The 21,349-nt window shown below is 48.1% G+C and overlaps 1 pseudogene; it reads right to left on the bottom strand.

Moving 5' to 3' along the window:
• Positions 1-561: 561 nt before the first annotated feature.
• Positions 562-685, bottom strand: LOC138297990 (small nucleolar RNA SNORA35; annotated as a pseudogene).
• Between the last annotated feature and the right edge of the window lie 20,664 nt (positions 686-21,349).

The following is a 21,349-nucleotide window of genomic DNA, read 5'->3' as shown; positions in this document are numbered from 1 at the left end:
CCAGACAAGTTGGGCTGTTTAGTTAGAGTTATTTCAAGTAACTATAACTCGTACCATAAGGTAACTATAACTCGTGCCCTCGCCATACACTGCTAAATACCCCAGATATTACATCACTCATGACATCTTATCTGACATCATTAATAATATCACAATCACATTTGCAGTAAAATTATTGATGCGAATACCGTGCATGGTTGGGGCGCAAGTAATATTTACCTTTGGGCACAAGTTATAGGGCCAGATGTAGGTAGGTATCAAATTGCGACTTGCAATTTGCGAGTCATAGCGACTCGCAAATTGCAACTCGCAATACGAGATGCAGAAAGGTGTCTCAGACACCTTCTGCGACTCGCTATGGGGTCGCAAAGACCCACCTCATGAATATTAATGAGGTGGGTTGCAGTTTGCGACCCCATTGCGAGTCTAGTCACTCACAGGGATGGTAGCCTGCTGGAGACAGCAGACCACCATGTCGGTGACTGATTTTTGAATAAAGCAGTTTTTTTTTTCTTAAAGGAAAACAAGCTGCAAAAAAGAAAAAATACCGAAACCATTTGGTTTCGTTTTTTTCAGAAGTAGGCAGTGGTCCATAGGACCACTGCCTGCTCTGAAAAAATATTTATTTTGGCATTCACAAAGGGGAAGGGGTCCCATGGGGACCCCTTCCCTTTTGCGAATGTGTTACCATCCACTTCAAGTGGATGGTAACTGCGAGTTGGTTTGTGACCACATTCGCGGTCACAAACCAACTCTGCATGGCGATGCGGTCACAAATTGGAAGGGAACACCCCTTCCTATTTGCGAGTCGCAGCCTCAAATTGCGAGTCGGTACCGACTCGCAATTTGAGGTTGTGCATCGCGTTAAGCCTTTTGCGCCTTACAAACTGCGTTTTTCGCAGTTTGCGAGGCGCAAAAGGCTTCCTACATCTGGCCCATAGTTACTTGAAATACCTCTAACTATAACAAATGAATTTCTATTGTTTTGTGCACGTAAAATCGGAACCTAACTATAATATCCCTGTAAACTTTTGTTTTTAATGTATAGATATGTATATATATATATATACACACACACACACACACATATATATACATATATTTATATACATATATAACATATATGTGTGTGTGTATACTGCTAACAGTGCCCCTACCATGTTGTCTTCTGGGGGGACCACTCCTGGTTGGGGGGTGCAGAACCAGAAGGGAGGGGTGGGGGAGGGAAGCCTCACATCTGGCCTAGTCCAACCTGAAGGTACAGACCCCAGGTTGAAAGATCAGTTGCAGGCTAACATCCCTGCACTCATGGAAGAATTGTGCAGGACTGCTTCTACAAGCACCCTGACAATTTTGGACTTGGGGGTGCCGCTCCTGCAGGGAGGGTACAGAGCCCCAGAGGGGAGGACCAGGGTCAGGCTGTCATCCCTGACCTGGTGGAAGAGAGAGTGGTCAAAGGGTACCAGGCACCTGGGGCTACTGCCCCCCACTCTCTACAGTCCCAGTGGTTGGAGAGGCCCGAGGTTGGGCTTTCATCCCTGACAGTTGTCAGGGGTCACTGTGGCTTGCTGTCCTGGTGGACAGAGTCGCCACTGGAGGGGGGATGGGAATCACACCCCGGGGGTGGAGTGGGCAACACCACTGTGTTGGCCTTGGTGGTGCTATCTGCCCATTGGGATACATCTGTGAACAAAGTAAAGTTAGGTGCTGCACAGATGGTATCTGCGGATGTGGAGAAGGGTTCCCCATGGGTTAGCTTGGTGGGCCCTGAGAGTATGGACAGAGGGATCCAACTGGAGTCAGGAAGGCGTAGAACTGGAACATGCCCCTGCTGATGTGGGCCTGGGTCCTTGTTCTGTCACCCCAATCATGGAAGTACATCAAGGTATTGATTGTTCTCCCCTGGCTTTAGGCTGGTAGGGGGTCGTTTTGGACTTTTTTGCCTATGCAGAGTCATCCCCAATCTTTTTGCCTCCTGCCTCCTATTTTTTCTGACCTGTTGCTGTTGGTTTTTGAACTCTGAGCACTTTACCACTGCTAAACAGTGCTAAAGTGCATATGCTCTCTGTGTAAATTGTATGGTTGATTGGTTTAGCCATGATTGGCATATTTGATTTACTAGTCAGTCCCTAGTAAAGTGCACTAGAGGTGCCAGGGCCTGTAAATCTAATGCTACTAGTGGGCCTGCAGCACTGGTTGTGTCACCCACATGAGTAGCTCTGTAGTCCTGTCTCAGACCTGCCATTGCAGTGTCTGTGTGTGCAGTTTTAACTGTAAATTCGACTTGGCAAGTGTACCCACTTGCCAAGCCTAAACCTTCCCTTTTCTTACATGTAAGACACCCCTAAGGTAGGCCCTAGGTAGCCCCAAGGGCAGGGTGCAGTGTATGGTTAAGGTAGGACATATAGGCCCTCATTACAACCCTGGCGGTCGGTGTTAAAGCGGCGGTAATACCGCCAATAGGCCGGCGGAAAAAAAATGGAATCACGACGTGGCGGAAACCGCCAACATAGACAACCACTTTAACACTCCGACCGCCACGGCAGTACAAACAAACATCGCGGCGGTCATCTCCAACAGACAGGCGGAAGACAATGTACTGCCCACACTATTATGAGAGGCCAATCCACCACCTTTTCCGGGGCGGAACCAATGCAAACAAAAACACGGCGGAAACAGGACTTGTAAGGGAAAACACTCACCTCTCCACACCCCACAAGGAACCAGGACGCCATGGAGCCAGAACTCCAAATACCCCCTGCAATGGTATTCATGCTCCTCTATCAGGAGCAACAAAGACGGCGGCGAAGATCACTGTGAGTACTGTACCTACAGCACAGGGGAGGGGGAGGGAAAAGAGAGTGACACACACACGCAACACGCAACACCCCCACCCCCAACCTCACCGACACCACCAAACAAACAAATACATGCTGCAACATTATATTAACACCCCCACCCCCTTTTCAAGAACACAAGGACAAAAGGAAATGAGTTTAACGATTGTAATCATGAAAAAAGCAGTAGTCAAAACTCGAGATACAGTATATACAATTATGTACACCAACTACACAAGTCCGGATAGTGCATCAATAATTGTCTGTAGACCACTGGGCCCAAAATGCATGGGCGAGGCCCACACTCGATACCAGACATCAAACGGAGAGAACACTGCAGGGGCATCAGATCAAAATGAAACAGGCACCTCAGGGGGAAGGGATGGGGGGGCATCTCATCCGTGTGAGTGCACGACGCCACTGCTCCACGAGGGGGCTCCATGCCCACTGCTTTATCCTGGGGAGTGCAAAGCCACGGTCTCTCAAGTTTCTCCAGTGGGTGGGTTGCCCACTGCTCTATCCTGGGGAGTGCAAAGCCACAGTCTCTCAAGTCTTTCCAGTGGGTGGGTTGCCCACTGCATTATCCTGGGGAGTGCAAAGCCACAGTCTCGCAACTCTCTCTAGTGGGTGGGTTGCCCACTGCTGTATCCTGGGGAGTGCAAAGCCACAGTCTCTCAAGTCTCTCGAGTGGGTGGGTTGCCCACTGCTGTAACCTGCGGAGTGCAAAGCCACAGTCCCTCAAGTGGATAACAGTCTCCACTGGTTCTGGAGGGGGCTTTGTGCACAGAGTGCTACATCCTGCCAAGGACAGAGGTAGTGGATGCCTTTCTCCACTGAAGGCGTTGCATCATGGAAGCTGCCCAGGTTCCTGGAACTGACCACCAGGCTCGGTCGACTGACCACTGGGGATGGCAGCCATGTCTGTGGTGGGGCCACTGGCTCAGGACGTCGCGGGGCCACTGGCGGTGCTTGCGACGGTGTCAGTAGCGGCGGTGCTTGCGCGGCCTCTGTGGCAGTGGTACTTGCGGTGGCCTCTGTGGCATTGGTGCTGGCGGCGGACTCTGTGGCAGCGGTGCTTGCGGCGGCCTCTGTGGCATCGGTGCTGGCAGCGGGCTATGTGGTGGCGGTGCTGGTTGCGGATTCTGTGGCGGCGGTGCTGGTGGCAGGCTTTGTGGTGGCGGTGCTGGTGGGGCTCAGTGGCAGCGATGCTGGTGGTGGGCTCAGGGAATGTGGTGCTGGTGGCGGGCTCAGGGATTGCGGTGCTGGTGGCGGTGCATGTTGCGGTGCAGGTGGCAGTCTTCTCCGCAGTACCGGTTGGCGTCAATGTGGACAGAAAGTGTGACACTGGTCCCATAGTCGGTGGCACCATGCCCTCTCCTGACCTGCCCTTGATTTTCTGGCCCTTCACCACCTTGGATGGTGGCGCAGCTGTCTTGCCACTATCCCCTTTTGTTTTCCCTGAACCCTTGGTGGCAGGTGTTTTCGCCTTCTCCCTCCGGGATGTGGTCAACTTTTTTACTTTCACAGGTGGCGGAATGTCCTTTCCCTTGCTCTGTGTCACACTGGCTGCCCTGATGCTTGGCACACTCCAAAAGCCCGCTGTTGCTGGGACCACTGTGCCCGGTGATGTGGTGGCTGAGGTGCTGGGTTGGGACCTGGAAAGCCTAACCCTAGGGGACGGACGGGGGGGGAGGTGTAGGGAAGAGGTCAATGTTAGCCAGGAAACATTTTTTACACACTCTGGGACAGGTAGATGGAGTGGGTTTGGGAGTGGAGGAAGTGGTAGTGGATGTAGGAGGTGTACGATTGCTGAATTTGGGTGAAGGTGCATGGGTTGGAGGCTGTTGTGAGGTAGATGGCTGTTGGGTGGGTGTGTGCCTGCATTTGTGTACTTTGGGAGGAGGGCTCACAGACACACTGATAGAGGACACAGGGGGTGTGTGAATGGTAGTGGGGTGGTGAGTGCACATGAGCGGTGTGTGGTGATGGGCGTGCTGGTGATGGAGGTAGTGGCTGAAGATGTTGTGCATCCAGGTGTGAGTGGAGACGAGACAAGGAGGGAGGAGGACGACGTGGAGGAGGGGGACACAGTGGAGGCAGTGGATGTTGGTATGTCTGCATGGGAATGATGCTTGTGTGAGTGCCTGTGGGATGTGTGGTGCTTATGTTTGCCAGAGCCACCCTTGTGTGATGAGGTGTGTGCATGCTGGTCTGATGGTGTGCTTGGGATAGGCTGAGGTACAGGGGATTGGGTCTGGGTGGAGGAAGTTGGAGGGGGGAGGCTGGACACAGGGACAATGGCTGCCATCAGTGCTGAGGCCAGAGACTGAAATGCTGTCTGTTGGGCTGTCTGGCCAGAATGAATGCCCTCCAGGTATGCATTTGTTTGTTGCAAATGCCTCTCGACACCCCGGATGGCATTCACAATGGTAGATTGCCCAACAGTGAGGGATCTCAGGAGGTCAATAGCCTCCTCACTGAGGGCAGCAGGGCTGACTGGGGCAGGGCCTGAGGTGCCTGGGGCGAAGGAGATGCCCACCCTCCTGGGTGAGCCGCCACGGGACATACGCTGAGGGGCTGCTAGTGCTGGGAGGGCAGTGCTGGTAGGGGGGGTAGCGCGGGAACCTGTTGATGTAGGGGGCACAGAGGGGCCCACCACCGCAGGGAGCTCCCATCAGAGGAGGAGTCGCTGTCGCTGATGTCACCTCCTGTCCCCACCGTGGAGCTACCCTAGCCCTCCATCCCACTGGTGGCTTCAGACTCCGTTGTCTCGCCCTCCAGGGCCAAGTGGGATACAGCTCCCTCCTGCTCCAGTGCCACTGCTCCTCCGCCTGATGATGCTATTGCACACAATAACAGGGAGACCACAAAAAGGGTGGGGGAAAGACAGAAGAAAGACATGTTCAGTGCATGCAATACCACTACTGTTGGCGGACACTACAGACACAGCAGCCCTCTGCACTACGCCATGCACTTAGAGTTCCTAGATTAATCACATGCCTATAGGGTACAAGACCTATGCACGATTTCTGCATACATGGAAATCCCAGGAGCCTGACTAGGTGTAAATGGCTCTTACCACTGGTGGGTTTGGGGTGCCACATAGCCTGCCTCACAAAGGGCCCTTGCCTACAAGGCTCGCCCTGGCCTAGGGTAACCCACTGCCCACCTCCCCCACCCAGACACCTCGTAATGCACGCAGAGTCAGATGGATGTGACGGTACTCACCCCCTTGTGGCTGCTGTGATGCCCTGAAGCGCCCATCCAACACTGAATACGCCACCGCCAGGATCCGGAACATTAGGAGGCTCATGGTGCGACAGGCACCCCTCCCACATTGGGAGGCCATCCCCAGCTGGGCCTTCACCGTCTTCTTGCCTCAGCAGCGAATGTCTGTCTATGGTGGACCCCCAGGGTCCGAACATCCTTGGCGTTGGCACGCCAAATATCCTTCTTCTGTTGGGCACTGACCTAGAGGAATAGTACAGGGGAAAAGGAAAAACATCAACCGTCTGGACTGTCACAGTCATTGGCCCACGTTCCCACCCTTGCCCTGACGCACATACACTCACCGTCCGCTCATGCAGGTCTCAGTCCCCCCCGTCTCTTCCATCCACACCACTCCAAACAGGCATTGCCCATACAGCATGCTCACAGTGTACTCACCTGTTTGTCTGGAGGACCATAGAGTAGTGCAAACTGGGGGAGGACCCCATCCACTAGTTTCTCCAACTCCTCAGAAGTGAAGGCAGGGGCCCTTTCCCCAGACACATGAGCCGTCGTCGCTTCCAGACTTAGGTCACAGCAGCACTTGCAGTGTAGGTCCTCTCCTGTCGAAGGTCAGGTATCAAGTAAGTGAACAGACAGAAAATGGCAGTCACTTACGCTGCGGTGCGTACCGTCACCGCCGGCGTACATCGTCATTGGCTCCTGGGACCCATAGGGTCCAATGTTAACCAATGCAGGATTGCACTGCGGTCTTCGACCGCCTACCGCGACGGTGTAGAACGCCAGCGCAGTTCCCTCATATCCCCTTGTCCCACGTTACAGGTCAGGCAGCCGCCATTTCAGGGGGCCACATGGCATTAATATTAACTGCGTCACACCTATCTAGGCCTTGCATACACACAATAACAGGCACATTGCAGATTTACAAATGTTTGCTAATGACATTTAGTAATACCTCAGTGTTGGCTGACTCTGTTTGGTGTTTTCCTCCATAGGGCACGTCAGCTGGGGCAGGTGGTGAGAAGGCGGAATCCTCCGGTGTACAGACCGCTGGTGGACCTGTCGACAATGGAAAAGAAGACATGTAATAGTCACCTACAGACTTGATCGTGCAACAATCCATGAACCGTGTGCCCAGTTGGAGCCAAACCTGATGTCAGCAATTCGCCATCCTACAGGAATCCCCCCTCTAGTGCAGGACCTGTCAGTACTCCATTTCCTGGCAAGTGGGTCTTTTCAAACAACAGTGGCCATTGCCTCAGGGATGTCCCAGCCTATGTTCTCAGACGTGTTGTCCAGAGTGTTGTCTGCCCTGCTTAAACACATGTGCAGCTACATAATTTTCTCTCAGGTGGAGGATTTGTCTACAGTAAAAGGTGACTTCTATGCCCTGGGACATATCCCCAACATCATAGGTGCCATTGATGGGACACATGTGGCCTTGGTACCCCCCGCAGGAGTGAACAGGTGTGCAGAAAACGGAAGAGCTGCCATTCAATGAATGTGCAGATGGTGTGTTTGGCCGACCAGTACATCTCCCATGTGAATGCCAAGTTTCCTGGCTCAGTGCATGACGCTTACATTCTGAGGAATAGCAGCATCCCTTATGTGATGGGGCAACTCCAGAGGCACCGTGTGTGGCTAATAGGTGAGGCCAAGGTCCCAATACAGTTTACATAGGTGTCTGGGGTTGTCCCTACGGGTAAGTGTGTGTCTACCAGTTGTCCCTCGACATTTGCAGGTGACTCTGGGTACCCCAACCTGTCATGGCTACTGACCCCAGTGAGAAATCCCAGGACAATGGCAGAGGAACGCTACAATGAGGCACATGGGCGAAGAGTGATCGAAAGGACCTTCGGCCTCCTGAAGGCCAGGTTCCGATGCCTCCATATGACAGGTGGTTCTCTCTACTACTCACCAAAGAATGTGTGCCAGATCATCGTGGCCTGCTGTCTGCTGCACAACCTGGCTTTGCGACGACAGGTGCCTTTTCTGCAGGAGGATGGTCCAGATGGGGGTCCTGTGGCAGCTGTGGAGCCTGTGGACAGTGAAGAAGAGGAGGCAGAAGAAGACGATATTGACAACAGAAACAACGTTATCCAGCAATACTTCCAGTGAGACACAGGTAAGAAGATGTCACTGCCTCACACCTCTAATATAATTGTTAGACCCATCAAATGTCTGTCACTTTCACCCAGTGTATGGACATTGACTTGTCACTTTGCCGTTCCATTTCATAGATGTGGGTACAACTGTGTAACCTCTGCTATATTACCTCATGGACTAGAGCTGTGTTACATCGGTATGTTGGCAATACAATCGACATTGCTATATTCCATAGTTATTGCAAATACACATTTGTGAAAGCACAGACTGACTCCAGCTTGTTTTGTGATTCAAGGGTGTTTATTTCAGTGCAAAATAGTGGAGGGGTTGTAAAATGGGCAGGGGTGATGGTGGAGGATTGTCCATGGCAGAGTCCGGTCTATTTGTTTCACAGGTGCATTGTCCAAAGGGGCATAGGAAGTGGAGCTAGGGCAGTTGATGGATGGACAGGGTGACGAAGTGGGACAGAAGGATGACATTCAGGGGGGTCTCATTTCCTGGTATGGTCTTGGCATTGTTCTCTGTATTTGTCCTGGATCTCAGGGACCATTTGCGGAGTGGTTCCCCATCTGCAGGGGGTGGGGTGCTGGTGTCGTGGTCCTGTGGCGGTGCCTCCTGTCCACTAGCGCCGGTGGAGGTGGTGGGCTGTTCATCATCCAGGCTAGTGTCAGGGTCCCCTTGTTGTGCCACAGTGTCCCTCCTGGTGTTCACAAGGTCCTTCAGCACCCCTACAATGGTGACCAGGGTGGTGTTGATGGACTTAAGTTCCTCCCTGATCCCCAGATACTGTTCCTCCTGCAGCCGCTGGGTCTCCTGAAAGATGGCCAGCACCGTTGTCATCATCTCCTGGGAATGATGGTACGCTCCCATGATGTTGGAGAGAGCCTCGTGGAGAGTGGGTTCCCTGGGCCTGTCCTCCCCCTGTTGCACAGCAGTCCTCCCAGTTCCCCTGTTTTCATGTGCTTCTGTCCCCTGAACCGTGTGCCCACTGCAACTGCCCCCAGGTCCCTGATTTTCTTGGGGTGGTGGTTTTGCCTGGGTTCCCTGTAGTGGTGGACACACTGCTGCTTGACGTGTCCTGGGGACAGAGAGATGGGCCCGCTGGGTGGGTGCTGTGCTGGTGTATCCTGAGGGGGGAGGCTCTGTGGTGGCTTGTCCCAGTGTCAGGGGAACCGACCGTCCCGAGGTCCCAGATAGGCTGGGCTGGTCATCTTCATCCATTTGGACAGAGCGGCTGTCATCACTGTGGGCCTCTTCTGTGGGGAGAGTGGACATGTCTGGAACCTCCTGTCCGGTGACATTGGGTAGGGGTCGTGCAGGGGTTTAAAGGCATGATTATTGCATCTGTGTGTGCCATTGTGTGCAATGGGTGGGTGACCCTGTACTCCAGTGCTTGCATTCTTGTGTAGGACCTTGTGTGATAATTGGTTTGGGGATCTGTGTGGGTATCTGTAGTTGACATGCTTTGGTGATGGGTGTCCATACTTTGGTGTTGCATGCAGGGCTTGGTGTTTGGATGTGTGGGTTGTGATAGTGGGACATTTGTGAGGTGTAGGAGTGATGGGGGTGAGGGTGAGGGTAAGGGTGGGGTATGGGATGGCATGCAGATAGGGTGGGGGATATAATAGTTAAGATTTGACTTACCAGAGTCCATTCCTCCTGCTACTCCTGCGAGGCACTCAGGATGCAGTATAGCCAAGACCTGCTCCTCCCATGTTGTTAGTTGTGGGGGAGGAGGTGGGGGTCTGCCGCCAGTCCTCTGAACTGCAATCTGGTGTCTTGAGACCACGGAACGCACCTTCCCCCGTAGGTCGTTCGACCTCTTCCTGATGTCATCCCTAGTTCTTGGATGCTGTCCCACTGCGTTGACCCTGTCTACGATTTTGCGCCATAGCTCCATCTTCCTAGCTATGGAGGGTTGCTGCACCTGTGATCCGAATAGCTGTGGCTCTACCCGGCAGATTTCCTCCACCATGACTCTGAGCTCCTCTTCAGAGAACCTGGGGTGTCTTTGCGGTGCCATGGTGTGGTGTGGGTGATGTGTGAGGTGGTGTCGGTTGTGATGTGTGAGGGGATGTGTTTGTGTGTGTTGTGTGAGGTGCGTGGCTGTTGTGTGAGTGATGGTGTTGTCTGCCTGTGGATGCTACTGTTGTTGATGGTGGTGTCTCTTTCTTGGCTTCTCTCTCAATTTTTGTTGTAGGGGTTTGTGGGTGATGTGGGTGTGTGTTTTATATTGGATTGGGTATGTGAGAGTGGTGTGTGTAGGTGTATCAGGTGTGTGTATTTCGATTTGTCCAATGTGGTTGTGTTTTGTAAATGTGTGTGTATTTTGAGCGTGGCGGTGTGTACCGCCAATGGAATACCACAGTTGAAAGACCGCCGCGTGGATTCGTGGGTCATGATAGTGTAGGCGTATTCCTGTTGGCGTGACAGTGGAGGTTTTGTTATTGCCAGTTTATCACTGACCTTTGGTGTGGCGGACTTGTGTGGGTGCCTGGATTTTCGCGGATTCCGGGCTGTGGGTCGTAATAGCTGCAGCGGAATTCCACCGCCGCAGCGGTGTGTTGGCGGTCTTCTGCACGGCGGTAAGCGGGATTTACTGCCAATGTTGTAATGAGGGCCATAGTAATGTGTTTTATATGTCCTGACAGTGAAATATTGCTAAAATCGTTTTTCACTGTTGCAAGGCCTGTCCCTCTCATAGGTTAACATGGGGACTACCTTTAAATCTGATTAAAGTGTAGATTCCCTTTGGGAGCGGATGAACATCTGGAGTTTGGGGTCTCTGAGCTCACAATTTAAAAATACATATTTTAGTAAAGTTTATTTTAAGATTGTGTGTTTGAAAATGCCACGTCTAGAAAGTGGGCATTTTCTTGCTTATACCATTTCTGTGACTCTGCCTGTTTGTGGATTCCCCATCTGGGTCAGTTTAACAGTTGGGCTGGTTGCACCTCACACTAGACAGTGACACAAAGGGAGCTGGGGTGTAGTCTGCATTTCCTGATGAGCCATCTGTGCTAGGAGGGAGGGGAGAAGTGGTCACTTACACCTGAAAGGGCTGTGCCTGTCCTCACACAATTCAGTCTCCGACCCCCTGGTGAGTGTCTGGGGCCTGGCCTGGGCAAGGCAAGATTTCACATTCAAAAGAGACTTTACTTTGAAGTAGGCCTACTTCAAAGGAGAAATTGGGTAAAAGAAGGGCACCCAAAACCACAGACTTTAGAACTCTTCTGGAAACAAGAGGAACCTCTGCCTGGAGCAGAGCTGAAGAGCTGAGGAGAAGTTCTGCCCTGCCTGTGACTGTGCTTTGTGGAGCTATCCTGCAGTTGCAGCTTCTGCCAGAGTAAGAGGGCAAAGACTGGGCTTTGTGTGCCTTCCATCTTGTGAAGGGCTTGATTTAGAGCTTGCCTCCTGTTGTTTGAAGTCTCAGGGACAGCAAAGACTTCTCTCTGCCAGCACCTGGAGTCTCTGGAGAAACTCCTGCTCTGACAAGTGGTGCCCTATCCAGTCCCTGGGCCCTTGAAAGGAAAGCTGGTGGAAATCCAAGGAAATCGACTTCGGATGACTTCGGACCGTTGCCGCTGCTGAATCCGGTGACGCCGCCTGCAACCGACTCCGTGATCTTCGCTGGAATGCGACGACCCTCGCAGGCCCGACACCGCTGCAGCCCAGCTGAAGTCCACGACTCCGTGGAAGTCGCCGCACCACGACGTGACCGACGCTGCTCGAAGTGCACGGATTCAACGTTTTGCACAGACGCCGCGATCCCCGACTTTGCGCATTGACTTGTTTTCACTCTTCACCAAATGTAATGTACTTGGGGGTCTACGCGACTCCGTGTCCGGCGGCGCTGGTGTCAGCTTGTTGGGAACGACTCCGTCACAACACCGTGTTAACACCTCATCGAAGCATTTTGTGTTTCTAAGCGCTATTTTTTTAGTTTAATCTTTAAAAATTCATAACTTGACTTGTGTATGTCAGATCTTTGTCGTTTTGGTCTTGTTTTGTTTAGATAAATACTTCCTATTTTTCTAAACTGGTGTTGTGTCATTTTTTAGTGTTTTCATTAAGTTACTGTGTGTGTTTGTACAAATACTTTACACCCAGCACTCTGAAGATAAGCCTACTGCTCTGCCAAGCTACCAAGGGGGTAAGCAGGGGTTAGCTGAGGGTGATTCTCTTTTACCCTGACTAGAGTGAGGGTCTTTGCTTGAACAGAGGGTACCCTGACTTTCAACCCCATTTCTAACACACTCCCAATAGACATTGTGAGAGTCCTAGATATAGAAATATATTTGTACCCTCATTTTTCAAAAATTACTGAACAGATTTAAACTAAATCACATCTGCAGACAAACATCTTGCTTCCTTTCAAATTTGGTGTAATTCCATTCAACAGCTTTTGAAGTGGTGCTGCTTAAAGAGGTCTATGAAAAATGTGCTGGGAAATTTGCTTCTAGGACCCCCCTTTTCTCTCTGCCCCCCACTTGACAGAACACCCAGAATGTTCCAGGAAGGAGCTGAAGTGAGTTTGCTTTTTTTTTTGGAACGTTTTGTGAAGATTCGTCGAATGGCACCAAATCTATTAGTAAAGCAAAAAAACACATCTATGGAAATGCTGACCTAACTATAACTATCCAGTGGCGACTGAAGGATAAATTGACATCCTAGTCTTGTGAAAATGTTAGTTAAAACATTACATTTTAAACTCAAAAAAGCACTGAAATTCAGCAAATATAGTTAAAAGAAGTAAATGTAACTCATGTTCTTGCCATGCATAGTGTTGTCATCTATGATGTTATTTAAGATGTCACATTGATGTTATCAATGATGTCATAAACCATATCATAAGTGATATGATAGGTGAGACAATAAGTAGTGCATGGCGAGAGTGAGGGGCTGTGCCCTCTGCACTGAAAGCCCCATGGTTGTCTAACCTCCCACACAATATGGTCTTTGGTTACATGCAGAATGGCATAAATGCAGGCCCTGCAGTGAAGTTGTGCTCTCAACCCCCCACACGCAGCCAAGATCCCACTACTGGCCAACCACCATGGTCTTGCAAAATTACATGTGGGCTGCACTGAGTAGCATGTTAATATTACAATACTACAATACAGTTAAATCTTTTTATTTAGACACCATTGGGTGTTCCTGTGGGTACGCCTATTAGAGCTAGGGGATCAGTATAACACTAACCTACCCACTTTTCCCTTGCTTTTATTTGTTTTTGACAGCACAGAGACTGAGTCCTGAGTCAAATGGCAGCTGTAACTTTCTCTTCATTTTGCAGCCAGCCAACCAGACCTTGTGGTTTGAGCTTCCGGCACTGTGGTACTCCGCAGTAGTTCTGAAGTGGTACCGCGTCACTACATAAGCATATATTTTGAAACTTAATTTCCCAAAAACTGCTGAATGGATTTAACCTAAATCACAAAAACACACTTTCTGTGTATAGGTCTAGATTTCTGCCAATTTTGGAGTAATTCCATTCACATGGGAGATGGGAAATTGCATGGGGAAACACACACACACACATACACATTGTGTTCCATAGAAAAGGCATTTTTATTTTGTTTTATATATCCCCAAAGATAATAGCAAGTAAAATATTGTTTGACCTTTTTACATTGCACACTTGTGTCAGATCTGTCTTGCAACTGAAATTCCTACACTGGGCTTATGCTGAATCATTACCCACCATGATATGATTTCACAGTGTGTAATTATGGTCAGGTCAGCATGTCCAATGAAGAGGCATTTTGGTATTCCTAATAACTTTACACTGTTTGATGAATCTGCACGAAATCTTCTAATGAAAAAAAAAACTCGATTTGGGATTTATGTGGCAAGTTTTCTTCAGATCAGTGAAGAGTAGACAGAAAAGTGTGATTTCCCATTTAAATCCCCAGAGAATTCTTTGTTTTCTGATATGAAAAACAACTTAAACATATTTACATCAAACTTGGGATGGCAGTAGAGCTTTACTCAAGAAAGCCTTTTTGAAAATATTTGTATTTAAAATAATACATTTGGTGGACTGAAAACACTTGAAGTAGTGGTATTTGGACTGATTATCTGAGGAGGTCAGTGCCCTCTTAAGGATTTTTGGAGTCTAAGCAAGACAAATGTGGGGGACTCCTGTTCTGAACAACTTTGAATGTTTTACCCATTTTGACCTAATTCTGACTGTAATGAAGTCAAAGAATATTCGAGCATTTGTTAAATGTTCAGAAACAGTCAAAAAAGAAAGACTGAGCAAACATTGATGGAGCAATTTCTACTTGTGCTCAGAACGAAATTAGTTTTTGTCTTGCAACAACAATAATTTGCATGGAATTCAATATTCAACCAACCTCCTGTTGTAGAAAAGACATGGTCCGAGTATCTCAAAGGACATTTGGTAGACAAGTACAAAATATTAAATTAAGACTTAAGCATCCAGTACCTGAAATTGATTCCAGATATTTGTAATGCCAAATGGCATTTCTTCTGCAACAGTGAGATGGAAAGGACTGCTTGGGCAATTTTCACAATTCCAACAGGATGAACGGCAGACAGGAAAACAGAAATTTACAAAGTATGATAAAGTGAGAGAGGTGAAGTAGAGGGCAAAAAGAGGTAAAGAAAGATACACGCTGGATAAATTAGTGAGGTAGGAAGAGATGCAAGGTAAAGAGAAAAAATATGATTTGTCCAAAAAGAAAGACATGAGCAATAGAATGTGTTTGAGGTATATAGAGAAAGAGAGGTAGATAGACAGTTAAGGTTTTACATTACAGTGGAGATGTAAAGGGCTTGAGGGAGAAGGAAATGTACACAGAAAGAGTGGGTTATACTGAAGCAGATAAAAGTTAGAAAGAAACTTAAGTTAGAGAGGTAGAGGCAGAAATATGTGGAGGAAGATATGGAAATGAGGTTCTGACAAAAGCGTAGGAAAATGCTTAGTAGAGAGGGTGGTGAGGTAGATGGGTTACATGAGAAAGGTAAAAAAGACAGGTCATGAAAAGAGAATAGCAAGGCAGAGAGAAAGGTTGATAGAGGTAGGAACAGAAAAAAAAAATCTTAGGTGGAGCAAGAAAAGAGTAGAGAGACAGAGGTGAGGTAGAGAAAGAGAAATGAGGTTGATATCAAGAGAAATAGAGAGAGCGAAAGAATGAGGGTAAAGTAGAGAGAGAATTGTCACATAGAGGAAGAGATGAGATAGGGTGAAATTAATTAGAGAGGGAAAGGAGAACTAGGAGGTAAGGATTGAGAAGAACTGGTGGCAATAAAGCAGTAGGCTAGTGAGAGAGGTTAAAATAAGGAAAATAATGTTCAAGAGAAAGCAAAGATGAGAAATTGGGGTGAAGGGGTGAAGTGCAGAAAGAGAACTGGGTTCATGAAATGGATGAAGTAGGTAGAGAAGTAGAGAAACACAGATAGAGTGATAGACAGAGGTGAGCTTGTGAGAGAGTGACAGCAGAGACTGGGGATTAAGGGAGAAAGCGGTGCATTGAGAGAGTAGAAAAGTAGGGATGGGTGAGGGACCTGAGATATGTGACAGATATATAGAGATACAGATAGATGGGAGAAAGGAGTTGTTGGAAATGGTGTTTCTAGTTGGCAGTGGTTTACACCCTGTCCAAGTAGGGACCCTCACTCTAGTCAGGGCAAGGGAGCCACACAGCTATGGTACCCTTGCTCATGCCCTTGGTAGCTTGACTCAAGCAGTCAGGCTTATCTCAGAGGCAATGGGTAAAGCATTTTACACACACACCGTAACACAGTGAAAACACCAAATAAGTACTGCACACCGGATAGAAAAATAGTCAATATTTATCTAAGCAAAACAAGACTAAACCGACCAAAAAAAACAACCTACACAAGTAAAGATAACACTTTTTAAAGTTTTAGATGAGTCTGAATCCATAGGAATCAATGGTTGTATCTGTTTAACACAGTACCTGGGATGAGTCAAAAACAAAGACAATGCAGGCCGCAGGTGCTGAAAAAGCAAAGCAATGCATTGGTTCCTTACTGCTCAGGGGAGGTGATCCGTTGGTTCCTTACTGGCAGGGATTGTGATGCATTAATCCTTTTTTTGCTGGTGAGGCAATGCATTGGTTCCTTTTTGGCAGGGGAGGAGATGCGTTGGTTCTCTCCTCACAGGAAAAGCGATACATTGGTGTCCAATCATGCAGGCTTGGTTCCTTACTGTGGTGCGTGGTCAATGAGAAAATAATGCCCAAGGGATAATGGTTGGAAAATCTAAATGTGCAGTGATAATGTTGCCGCCGTGGAATAGGTGCTACATCAGCCCAACAGGTGCTGTGTGAAGACTGGTGTTGTGCTGATTTTCAGCCACAGCACATTGGTGCATTCATTTTCTCCCTCATGTCACCAGTTTCCACTCCCAAGTGCACATGGACTGGATTTGGTACTACTTCGCAAGCCAGGACTCTCAGCAGAAGTGTCCAGACACTGGCAGATGAAGGGCCTGATTTGGATATTGGCGAAGGGGTTACTCCGTCACATTGGTGGTGGACATCCCGTCTGCCGAAATCTAAATAGCATATAGTACAATGATATTTAGATTTCGGAAGACAGGATATCCATCACCGTTGAGACAGAGAAACCCCTCCTCCAATATCGAAGTCAGGCCTGAAGTCTTTGATTTCCCTGAGACTTCCTAACAGGAGGCATGCACAGTTCAAGCTCTTGGAGAACCTTGGAAAGTAGGATGTAGAAAGCAAAATTAATTCCTTTCACTCCCAGGACAGAAGCAGCAAGCAGCAGGCCAGCACAACAAAGCAACAAGCAGAGTGGCAGCCCCTCCTATAGCATCCAGCTCTTCTTCCTGGCAGAATGTCCTTAGTCCAGAAGTGTTCCAGCTTTGTGGGGTCAGAGGTCTAGTACCCGCTTCTGTCCTTGAAGTAGGCAAACTTCAAAGGTAAGTCTTTGTAGTACACAAGAACCTGACTTTTCTTACCCTGGCCCTGGACACACTCCGGGGGGGTGGTTAGACACTGCTTTATGTGAGGACAGGAACAGCCCTATTCAGGTGCCCTTATTAGAGTCTCCCACCTATCTAGTCCCATCAGGAAATTCCGGGCCCACCTTAGCTCCGTTTGTGTGACTGTCTAGAGGGAATTCACAAACAGCCCGACTGTCATCCTGAACCAGACATGTAGTCCACAGACAGGCAGAGGCACAGACTGGTTAAGCATGAACATTTCTACTTTCTGGCATTTTCAAACTTACAATTCACAAACCAACCTCACCAAACAAATATTTCTAGGCAATTCCCATGTTATTCTATGGGAGAGATAGACCTTGCAATAGTGAAACCTGAATTTAGCAGTACTTCACTATCAGGACATGTATAGCACAACAGGGCATGTCCTAACTTTTTAAATACACTGCACCTTGCCCAAGGAGCTGACTTGGGCCTACTTTAGGAGTGATTTACATGTAATAAAAGGGAAGGTTTAAAACTGCACACACAGACACTGCAGTGGTAGGCAGGAGACATTTTGACAGGGCTACTCATGTGGGTAGCACAGTCAGTGCTGCAGGCCCACTAGTAGCATTTGATTTACAGGCCCTGGTCACACAAAGTACAGTTTACTAGGGACTTACTAGTAAATCAAATATGTCAGTCATGGAGAAACCAATAACCAATACAATATACACATCAAACACTTGCACTTTAGCACTGGTCAGCAGTGATAAAGTGCCCAGAGTCCTAAAGCCAGCAAAAACGAACTTCAGCACAGGATCAAAACCAGGCGGTCAGAAGCAAAAAAACAAAGGGGAAAACATTCCAAGAGCTGACAGGTCTAACAGTGGAAAAGTGTGTGTATTGAAGTAAAAGAACTGGGGTGAAGTAGAAGAGGCGAGGTGAATTAAAGGAAGAGAAAGATGTATGATAGAAAGATTCACTTTGTCTTTAAAAATGTAATTGCCATCAACTGTGAGGGTTATGTTGGGCATACCAGGCCTATACATTAATCTCCTGTGAAATCGTCATGCCCAGTTGTCAAATTAAATAAGAATCTGTTTTTCTTTACACAGTGTTATTTTACAATGGAATGACTGACTGTCCTGATCTTTTATTCAGGGAGCCCCTTGGTAAAGGACGACCCATGCATTTGCCCACTTTACCCATGCTTTAAACCAGCTCTGGCGTAGATCCTCAAATTCAGATTCAAGAATATTCAAGGACAGAGAATTGGAAAATATTCTAATCTGACGGGATGAGGAAGCTTTTCCTCCCATCATCCATTTTGAGGTCCACAATCCAAAACTGGGTTCTCAGGTCTGAATCTCTCTGATTGCATTCCCTGATCCCCCTGCTTAGGTGGGAGGCACGGAAGGAACCCATCCTGTCGTTAAATGTAACAAAGAAGCTCTGTTTCTGCTGGGCACTCCTTCGACGGCATTCCTGGGGTGGGACTCCATCCTCCAGGTTCCTCAGCTCCATCAGGCGCTTATAAGCGCATCATACACACGCAGCATGGGACGCGCTGTTTCTGCTGGGCCGTCCTTCGGCGGCATTGCTGGGGTGGGACTCCATCCCCCAGGTTCCTTAGCTCCATCAGGCGCTTATAAGTGCATCAGACACACGCAGCGTTGGACGCGCGCGGGATGCTTCCGGGCGCATGCCTGGGCGAAGACCGGGGCAAGACGGGCCCGTCTACGCCCGTCATCACCCGTCAGAAGCCGGGCGGTGCGCATCCATCTAACCCCCGGGTAAGTCTTTGTTTAAGGGAGTTGCCTTGGTTACGCTCACTGTCTTTCATATTTTGACTGAACAAGCATGGGGAAGCACAAGGCAGTGGATGTACCCACACACCCCAGTGGTACCAAAAAATCTAAAAAAAGATCTAATGGCATAACGAGCGGCCACTCAAACAAAGGAAGTAACCCTTTAGAAGACATGGCTATTCTATTTGAAGAGGTAGAAGCTATTTTGAGAAGCAATTCCAACTTACCATCTACATGTCATGGTGCTGCTGTTACTTCCGCCAAAAAGATACCCGATATATTTAAGAAAAAGCGACAATTGTCTAATCCCCCCATAGAGGATGAACTAAACAAGGCACCTCAAGTGCTGAGCCCTATTTCTCCTCCCGCGTTAAGCATTCCTCCGTGCAGTGATCTGGCTTCTATAGGGTATTATCCCACTGGGGGAAAGGCCCCTTCTCCCGCATTAAGTACTGAGGTCTTGGTGTCCACCAATATTCCATGTTTTAACCATTATGGGCCTTTGTTAGAGATTGGGGGGTCCCACGACTGTGAGCTACATTTACATCCTGAAGCTTGTAGAGAAGAAAATGCCAATAAATTACCTTATTTTGAACTGTATTCCTGTTATCTCAGGAATCTCAGAGGGGTGGTCATTAGACTTAACCTCCATCCGCCCCCTGGTGAGCCTCCAATTCTATGGGATGGTCCAGTGGGCGAGGATTGCTATCCTGGTCAAAGGTCTACTCTGGTCCCATTAGTCAATCATCCTCATTCACCACCAGAAGTAGATTGACTACTCATCGTTCCTCCCTTAATCTCCCCTATTGTGTTTTTTGGGACTATCTCTGAAAAGGGGACTGCAAATCCTAGGGAAGCTCTGCGTTCAAGGCCTAGTGTTTTGACAACTAGTTCAGAACTTTCCATCATGTCTTGGAATTTGGCTGGGTTAGGCAAGAAGTTGGGAGACCCTGAGTGGGTTAATTATATTAATAAGCAGGACATATGCCTGTTCCAGGAAACATGGGCTGAGGACCCGATTTACCTTGATTAGTTTTTGTCATATTTTTCCGCTGCCCAGCCAGCATTGGGGGGCTTTGGCTGTGCTAAGGGAGGGTCTTATGATACTGCTAAATAAGAATTTGCAGTGCAATCATTTTGCTTTAAACATAGACTCTCCTAATTTATTGGGTGTCCAGCTTGCATTTGACCCCGATTTTAAGATGACCATAATTAATATATATGCCAGGACGGCCTCCCGGGGATTAGAGTCTCAGAATTGGTTCAGTTGTCCAAATATACGGACACAAATATACGGACACTCTGCATCCCTCAACCAAATTAGTGGTTGCAGGGGATATGAATTGTACTTTTGAACCCCTCTGTTCAAATAGTGATCTGACGGTTGAAGAGGATGAATTCTGGGGTATTCCTCCATTGATGAATAAGACACAGTGTACTGGTTCACATGCTGCCTTACAGTTCACTTCCCTTTGTTTTCAATATGGATTAAGAGCATGTAGTGGACGCACTTGTTCTGATTTGAATATTGGTTCAGTTGTCCAAATATACGGACACAAATATACGGACACTCTGCATCCCTCAACCAAATTAGTGGTTGCAGGGGATATGAATTGTACTTTTGAACCCCTCTGTTCAAATAGTGATCTGACGGTTGAAGAGGATGAATTCTGGGGTATTCCTCCATTGATGAATAAGACACAGTGTACTGGTTCACATGCTGCCTTACAGTTCACTTCCCTTTGTTTTCAATATGGATTAAGAGCATGTAGTGGACGCACTTGTTCTGATTTGAATATTGGACCCACTTTTAAGCAAGGGCTGTTTTCCAGTGTTATTGACTATTTCTTAGTGGATGTTAGGCTTTGGTCATTGTCAATTGACATGAAGGTGGACTTTCGTCACAAGAGTGACCATAATCCCCTGCTTCTTACCCTACACAGTAACGTATTTGGGAGATCGCAGAACATCCATTTCACTGTGGTTTCAGGGCCTCTTTTGAACAATAGTCATACTCGTGTTAGTTGGCCTAAAGTAATGTCTAACACTTATTTGATCAGGAAAGTTTATCAACTTTTTTTAGACATTATGGCTGGCTACGAGGAGCATTAGGTTAGCGACATCCCAATCCTTAGCATTCATGAAGAAATGGTAAGGAATCTTCAGGATATTTGTCATAGGAAGACTACCACCATGCAATTTTCTGATAATCTTAAAGCTAGGGAGTGGTTCAACAAGAATTGTTCTAATGCCAAATCAGCTCTAAAATCAGCCAGTATGACTCGCTCACAGGGGGCGATTAGAACAACTAGATTCGCCTATAATAGAACCTGAACACAGGCAAAGAAAAGCTGGGAAGACATAACCTGGCAGAAACTGCTTGATGCAATTAAACACAATGACAATGGGACATTTTGGAAGCTATT

This window comes from Pleurodeles waltl, chromosome 5 (genome assembly GCF_031143425.1).
Source record: "Pleurodeles waltl isolate 20211129_DDA chromosome 5, aPleWal1.hap1.20221129, whole genome shotgun sequence".
NCBI lineage: Eukaryota > Metazoa > Chordata > Amphibia > Caudata > Salamandridae > Pleurodeles > Pleurodeles waltl.
Note: the sequence above shows the minus strand (reverse complement) of the source record. Positions and strands in the feature narration are given on the sequence as shown.